The sequence below is a fragment of the Nannospalax galili genome, unplaced genomic scaffold (genome assembly GCF_000622305.1).
Source record: "Nannospalax galili isolate Female #2095 unplaced genomic scaffold, S.galili_v1.0 scaffold144, whole genome shotgun sequence".
Classification (NCBI taxonomy): Eukaryota; Metazoa; Chordata; class Mammalia; order Rodentia; family Spalacidae; genus Nannospalax; species Nannospalax galili.
In genome coordinates this window covers 2203650-2211751 of record NW_008353267.1, presented here as the reverse complement: position 1 = coordinate 2211751, position 8102 = coordinate 2203650, and the positions used below count along the sequence as shown (strand labels likewise).

The window sequence follows — 8102 nt, the reverse complement described above, 5'->3', positions numbered from 1 at the left end:
TATTAAATGGGTCATTTGGTTTCTCGATTCTTTGTTTTTTTGAGTTATTTATATATTCTGGAAGTTAAACCTCTGTCAAATGTGTCACTGGTGAAGATTTTTTCCCATTCTGTGGGTTTTCTCCTCACTTTTTTGATTGTTCCTTTTGCTGTATAGAAGCTCTTTAGTTTAATGAGGTCTCATGTGTTAATTGCTGACCTTAATTCCTGAGCAACTTCTGTCCAATTTAGAAAATCCTTTCCTACACCTATATCTTGTAAGTTACTGCCAATATTTTCTCCTAATAGTTTCAGGGTTTCCAGTTTCACATTGAAGTCTTTAATCCATTTGGAATTGACTTTTGTTCAAGGTGAAAGATGAGGATCTAGTTTGATTCTTCTACATGTGGAGATTCAGTTTTGCCAGCACTATTTGTTGAAGATGCTGTCTTTTCTCCATTGTATGTTCTTGGCACCTTTGTCAAATATCAGGTGGCTGAAATTGTATGTACTCGGGTTTTGAGCTTCAGTGATGTTCCATTGATCTATGTTTCTATTTTTTTGTGCCAGTACCATGCTGTTTTTATGACTATAGGTCTGTAGTATACTTTGAGATCTGGTATAGTAATCCCCCCCAGCATTGCTCTTTGTGCTCAGGGTTGCTTTGGCTATCTGGGGTCTTTTTTGCTTCCATACAAATTTAAGGATTTTTTTTCTAGTTCTGCGAAGTATGTCATGGGGGATTTTGATTGGGATTGCATTGAATCTATATATTGCTTTTGGTAGGATGGTCATTTTCACAATATTAATTCTTCAAATCTATGAACATGGGAGGTCTTTCCATTTCCTCATGTCTTCCTCAATCTCTTTCTTTGAAGATTTAAATTTTTCATTACAGAGATGTTTTTGTCTTTGGTCAGATTTTTTCCAAGATATTTCATTTTTTTTTGCAGCAGTTGTGAATGGGAGCATTTCTCTGTATTCTTTTTCCAATGCTTGTTATTGGTATATAGAAAGGCTACTGATTTTTGTAGATTGATTTTATAACCTGCCACTATATTGGAAGTATTGATCAGTTCTAGGAGTTTTCTGGTGGAATTTTTGGGATCTCTTAGGTATAGTATCATGTAATCTGCAAAAAGTGATAGTTTTGTCTCATCTTTTCCAATTAGTACTCCTTTAATTTCCTTATCCTGTCTTATTGCTCTAGCAAGAGTTTCAAGTACTATGTTGAAAAGGAGTCGAGATAGTGGACATCCTTGTCTGGTTCCTGATTTTAATGGGAATGCTTCTAGTTTTTTTCCATTTATAATGATATTGGCTGTGGGTTTGTTATATATGGCTTTAATTATGTTGAGGTATGTTCCCTCCAGTCCAATTCTCTCTAGGACTTTGAGCATAAATGCATGCTGAATTTTGTGAAAAGCCTTTTCTTCATCTATTGAGATGATGATATGGTTTTTGTCTTTGAGTCCATTTCTGTGATTAATGAGGTTTATTGACTTGCAGATATTGAATCAGCCCCGCATCTCTGGGATAAAGCCTATTTGATCATGATTAATGATCTTATTGATGTGTGTCTGTATGCAGTTTGCAAGTATTTTGTTGAGAATTTTTGTATCTTTGTTTGTTAAGGATATGGGTCTATAGTTTTCTTTTTTGGTTGTGTTTTTAACTGGTTTGGATATTAGAGTGATGCTAGCTTCATAGAAGGAATTTGGGAGTTCTCACTCTGTATCTATCATTTTGAATAATTTAAGCAGCATTGGTTGGGGGTCTTTTTAAATGTCTGGTAGAATTCTGCTGTAAATTCGTCTGGGCCTGGGCTTTTTTTAGTTGGGCGGCTTTGTATTACTGTTTTGATTTCCTTATATGTTATGGGTCTGTTTAAACTATTGATCTCTTGGTTTAACTTTGTTGGTTCCCATGATTTTAGATATCCATCCATTTCTTTTAGATTTTCAAATTTGATAGGGTATAGGTTTTTAAAATATTCCCTTATAATGGTCTGAATATTTTTGGCATCTGTTGTGATGTTTCTCCTTTCATCTCTGATTTTGTTGATTTGGATTTGCTCTTTCTTTCTTTTGGTTAACTGGGCTAAGGTTCTTTTTATCTTGTTTAACTTTTCATAGAACCAGCTCTTAGATTCATTGATTCTTTTTTTTTTTTTCTTTGTTTCTATTTCATTAATTTCTGCTATGATTTTTGTTATTTCTTTTCTTCTGCTGGGTTTGGGTTTCATTTGTTCTTGCCTTTCCAATGTCTTGAGTTTCAGTGTTAGTCATTTATTTGGGCCCTTTCCAATTTTTAATATAGGCATGTAGAGTTATAAACTTCCCTTTTAGGACTGCTTTAAAAGTGTCCCAGAGGTTGTGTTGTGTTGCATTGTCCTTTTTGTTGAATTCCAGGAATTCTTTTATTTCTTTCCTAATTTCTCCTTTGACCCACTCATTGTTTAGGAGTGTGTTGTTCAATCACTACAAGTTCATGTAATGACTAGGGCTTTGTCCAGGGTTGATTTTGAGCTTTATTGCATTATGGTCTGATAGAATGCATCAAATTATTTCAAGTTTTTTTGTATTTATCGAGGTTTGTTTTATGGCCCAGTATGTGGTAATATTTTGAAAAAGTTCCATGGGGTGCTGAGTAGAAAGTGCATTCTTTGGTGCTTGTGTGGAATATTGGAAAGATGTCTGTTAGGTCCATTTGATGTATGGTATCATTTAATTCAGACATCTCTCTGTTTATTCTTCATCCAGTTGACCTGTCTAATGGAGACAGTGGGGTATTGACGCTCCCCACTATTACTAAGTTGGGGTTAATCTGTGTCCTACAGGCCTTTGGTGTTTTTATGAATTTGGGTGCAGCAGAATTTGGTACATATTTGTTAAGGATTGTAATATCTTCTTGGTTAACTGTTTCTTTGATCTGAATGAAGTGACCCTCCTTATGTCTTCTGATTAGTTTTACTTTGAAGTCTATTTTGTCAAATATTAGAATTGCAACCCCTGCTTGTTTCTTAGTGCCATTTGCTTGGAATATTCTTTTCCATCCTTTTACCTTAAGGTAGTGCCTATCCTTGAAGTTGAGATGGGTTTTGTTTCTTAATCCATTCACTTAGCCTGTGTCTTTTGACTGGGAAGTTCAGTCCATTGATATTTAAGGCTACTATCGAAAGATATATATTGGTTGCTGTCATTTTGATTTCTGTGTTCTCTGTCTAATTTTGTGTTACCTAGATTATACTTTTATTTATTTTCTTTTGTTGCCCCTGGGATATAGTTGTTTCTCTCTCTGCTCTCTGTATTGCTTCAAGTATTCTTTGAAGGGCTGCTTTTGTGGACATATATTCTTTCTAGCTATTTGTGTTGTGGAAGATTTTTCTTCTCCCCTCAACTATAATAGATATTTTTGCTAGGTAAGGTATCCTGGGTTGGTATTTTTTGTCATGTAGAACTGCAAATACTTTGGTCCAGGCTCTTCTTGCTTTCATAGTTTGCATTAATAAGTCAGCAGTAATTCTGATGGGCTTTCCTTTGTATGTGACTTGTTTTTCTTTTGCTGCTTTCAGTAGTCTCTCTTTGTTCTGTACATTTAATGTTTTTTCTATCATATGTTGCGGGGAGTTTCTTTTCTGATCCTATTTGGTGTTCTATGTGCTTCCTGTATTTGTGTGGGGATGTCTTTCCTTAATTTTGGGAAATTCTCTTCTACAATCCTGTTTAACATCTTGTCAACACCATTAACCTGGAATTCTTCTTCTTCCTCTATTCCTATGATCTGCAGATTTGGTCTTTTCATGGTGTCCCATATCTCTTGCATATTCCATTCTTGTGTTTTTTAATATTTTCCATACTCTTTGCTTGAGTGATCCAATTCTTCAACTTTATCCTTCAGTGTTGATATTCTGTTTTCCATTTCATTCATTGTAGCGGTGAGGCTTTCCCCTGTTGTTTCAAGTTGGCTTATTGAGTTTTTCAGTTCCTTCTTCATTTCTGCCTGAATTTTCTTCAATGTTTCTACCTCTTTTGTGAATTCATTCAGAAGTTTATCCCTATCTTCTTTTAGCTCTGTGATGTGTTTGTTCATGTGTTCTTTAAATTTGTTGGATTCCTTGATTATGTTTGATTTTTCTTTTAAATTCAGTGTCCTGGGTTATCTCTAGGGGGTTCTCCTTGTAAAACTCTTGTACAGGATTGTTGGAGTTTGGTGAAAGCATAGTGTTTTGGCTTTCCATTTCATTATTCTTTCCTTGTGATTTTGGTACGTGACTTTCTTTTGTTGTTTATGATTCTGATATGAGAATTAAATTGAAGTATGTTTCTGTTTGTATTATTGGGGTGCCTAGATCCTTTCTTTATTGATTATGTAAAGATGGTTGGTACAAGGTTCAGGTTCTCTCAGGTTTTTTATTTTTTTATTTTTATTTTTTAAAGAGCATGAACACAGTCCTCCACTACCACAAATTATGCAACTGAGTTTCCTGCATTTGGGGAAATCACAGGGGTCAGCATGTCTCAAGTGCAATGGATGAGCCTTGCCCTGGGAAAAACACCTTCCTAATCATGTAGTCTCCCCTGTCAAGTAAGTATAGGTTCTCTCAGATTTAATTTGGAGGGAACTGATGGCTTCAGATCAGCTATTCAGGAGTACTCACAGAAGCCCAATTCAGGTTCCAGTTAGGTACACTCAGGCTTCTTTCACCACGTGGATGCAGGATCTGGGCGCTCTCAGGCAATCTCCTGTGTTCTCAGCCGCTATGCCAGAGGGAGGCCAGAACTGGGCACTCTCTGGAAGTCTACTGAGATCAGAACTGCTACACCAATGGAGGTTGAAACTCACCCTCTCAGGCTGTCTGTAGGATCTCAGCCTTAGTCTACCAAAGCCAGATCTTCCCTGGGGCCTTGGGAGGGGCCTCACAAAATCCCATTTAGGGGGATGCATATGACACAATTAAGCTCACCACCATGTGGAGGCAAGTATCTGGGGGTTCTCAGGAAGTCCCCTGCATTCTCAGGCCTTCTGCCAGAGGGAGGCCAGAGTGAGGCCAGAGGGAGGCCAGAACTTGGCCTGGTGATCTGCTGAGATCAGAGCCGCTACACTGATGGAGGTCAGAATCCACCCTCTCTGCTACCTCACTCTTAAGACCCAGGCAGGAAGATCACCTGTAGTTTTCTTGTATTTCCCTTTTCAAGTTTTTCCTATATTGTCTGCTGATCCCAGAGAGTGAGTTAGAAAGTATTCCCTTTGATTCTTTCTTCTGAAAGAGATTGTAGAGTATAAAGAATTTTTATAACTCCATCCTCAAATATTTGGTTAACTTTATCAGTAAACTCCAGATTTTTACATGGTGATTTATGCTTGGGAAAGTTAAAATTAACTTAACTTCTTTTATATATATAGACTTACTGTTTCTTTTTGTGTGAGTTTTGGCAGATTATGTTCCTCAAGGAGTCAATTTCACCTACATTGTAGAATTTATTGATATAAGGTTTTCCCTGTATTTTATTATAATAATGTATGTGAATTCAATTTTGAGGATAGTAATTTGTATTCATTTTCTTTATTCTGTTTCACTAAAGAGTATCAATTTTATTATCTTCTCAAGCTCAATGAAATCAATTGTAATTTCACTGATTTTTCATGTTTATTCTTGTTTCTAATTTCCCTGATTTATATTTCATTAATATTTCCTTTGGTTCTTCTTGTTTTCAATTTGCCCTTCCATGGCTAGTTTCCTTAGTCAAAGCGAGGTCTTTCACTTTTTAGTGAATTCAATGCTATGAATTTCTCTCAAAGTATTGTTTCCCACCAATTTTCATAGGCTGGGTTCTACTTTCATTAAGTTCAAAATATTTTGGAATTTCTTGTTTGACTAATGTCAAACTGGTGATTAGAGATGTGTGCTTTAACCTCAGTGTGTTCTGTGATTTTTTTTTCAGTTATCATCCTGTTATTGATTTCTAGTTTAAGTTCATTGTGGTATGAGGATAGACATGTACATTTCTGTTCTTGTAAACTTGCTAAGGTACTTTTACAGTCCAGCATGTGGAATGTTCATGAAGGTTCCATTCATGCTAATAATGTGTAATCTGCTGTGGTTGCTTGAAATAGTCTCTCTATTATATTCAGTTGGCTGTTGGTTGGAGTTCAACTTTATACTGACTGAGATTTTTGCCTGCTAGGCATGTATTGTATTTCTGAAAAAGAGATGTTGAGGATTACCATTATAATAGTGAATTCTGTTATTTCTCCTTCCAATTAAATCATGCACTGCTTTTTCTTTGTTCCTATTTTTGTCTTCTATTTTTTCCTGCTTTTTCATGATTTTAGTTGACCATTTTAATAATTCTACCCTTTATTCTTTCTTCACATATCAGTTATATTTTTACACTGTGTTGGGGTAGTTGCCCTATAGTATGAATATTTTATGTGTATATACACATATATACTAGTACATTATGTATTCATACTATATTATGTATATATCTACAAGTATAATTCTACTTTCAAGTAATACTTTGTGGTAATTGCTTATAAGTGAATCCTAATTCCTCTCTCATTTTAAAATTATTCTCATTTTAAAATTAGTGTTTCTCACTTATGATATATATATATATATAGATAGATAGACATGAGCATACACACATACAGAAGTATGCATAATAAGAGACATTGTAGCTATTAGTGTTTGAAAAAAACTTATCAAATCAATTAAAGATAAAGGGAATACCTTTTTACTTTTAAACTCTTAATTTCTTTTACTCTTGGTTTTGGTGTGTGTGTGTGTGTGTGTGTGTGTGTGATACATGTCTATATGTGTGTGGTATATGGGTGTGTGTGTGTGTGTGTGTGTGTGTGTGTGTCTGTGTGCAGATGTGTTCACCCATGTTTGTGTACCCAGATACTAGAAGAAGATATCTGATATCTAGCTCCATCACTCATTGTTATTTTCTTGAGATAGGGTCTTTGACTGAACCTGGAGTTTGCTGTTCTTTTGCTAGGCTGGCTGGTCTGTAAGCCATAGTAGTCCACTTGCCAAGGTCTCCATAGTGCTGAAGTTACAGGCATGTGTTGCTGTTGCATTAAATTTTTTTCACAGTCTTGCTGCCACGCCCCACAGGACATCTCAGCTATTTGCCCCAGTGGCCACACACTTCCTGGTGTGGATCTGGACTGCCAGTACACTTCACTCCCAGAGTTCCAATTATGGTCACCACCATTGCCCATTGCTCCCAGCTTTCCAATCAGCTTTTGCACCCCTCACCCATGCACCATCTCACCCCATGGTCTGCCTCATCTCACGCCCATGCATGCCAACTAGCCCCACAGAGTTTGCACAGGGCCTCTGGACTGTGAGCAGGCTTCACTTCAGGAGTTCCAATTATGGCTGCTGTGCTAACTCTCCATCTCCCAGCAGCCAGGCTAACTCTTTCCCAGTGTTCATTCACAGCTGTCCTTAGCCCAACTTCTTAATGCACTCAGCTGTCCCCCCAAAGCCTAGAAAGGAGGTGGGGCCAGGGCTTAGCAGAGAAACAGTCGAGTCACACTCCACCCCTTCCTCTGGCTCTTACAAACTTTCCACCATTTCTTCTTCAAATTTCCCTGAGCCTTTGAGGGGGTGACAGATGCAGGGAAATCTCTCTTGTATCATGGTAAGATAGTGACCTCTTGGGCCTCCCCATCATTTGTCTTCAAGATGTGGCCACTGATCTATCTCAATGGTGTTTCCCCTACTATAAAGACAAGTGGAAGGAAGTAGACACATCTAAACAAACATGAATGTAAATACAAATGTCTAGAAGATATCCCAGTAGGTGTACCATAGTCATCAAACAGTATATTTGCAATGGCTTCCCTGCTGGGGCCTTTAGTCTTTCCTGACACAGGGGATTGGCCTGGTCTACAGCACCAGATGTGTGTTCTACCCCTAGGAGTGGGTCTTATCAAATTAGAAATTTCTCAGTTGTACATATGATAGTTGAGCCTTTATTGCACTTTCAGGCATTGCTTGGCATGCCCATAGTGTGCAGCATGTGGTGTCCATTGTTGAGTAGAATCATGGGGGATCCTTTCTTCCTCAACCATATGCATAGTGCCTTCTGGCACTATGAAAGCCAT

At 37.2% G+C, this 8102-nt stretch overlaps 1 non-coding gene across 1 annotated transcript; it reads right to left on the bottom strand.

Moving 5' to 3' along the window:
* Positions 1–4411: 4411 nt before the first annotated feature.
* LOC115067238 lies at positions 4412–4573 on the bottom strand. Its single transcript, XR_003846670.1, has one exon. It is a non-coding gene; the product is annotated as a U1 spliceosomal RNA (small nuclear RNA).
* Positions 4574–8102: the final 3529 nt, after the last annotated feature.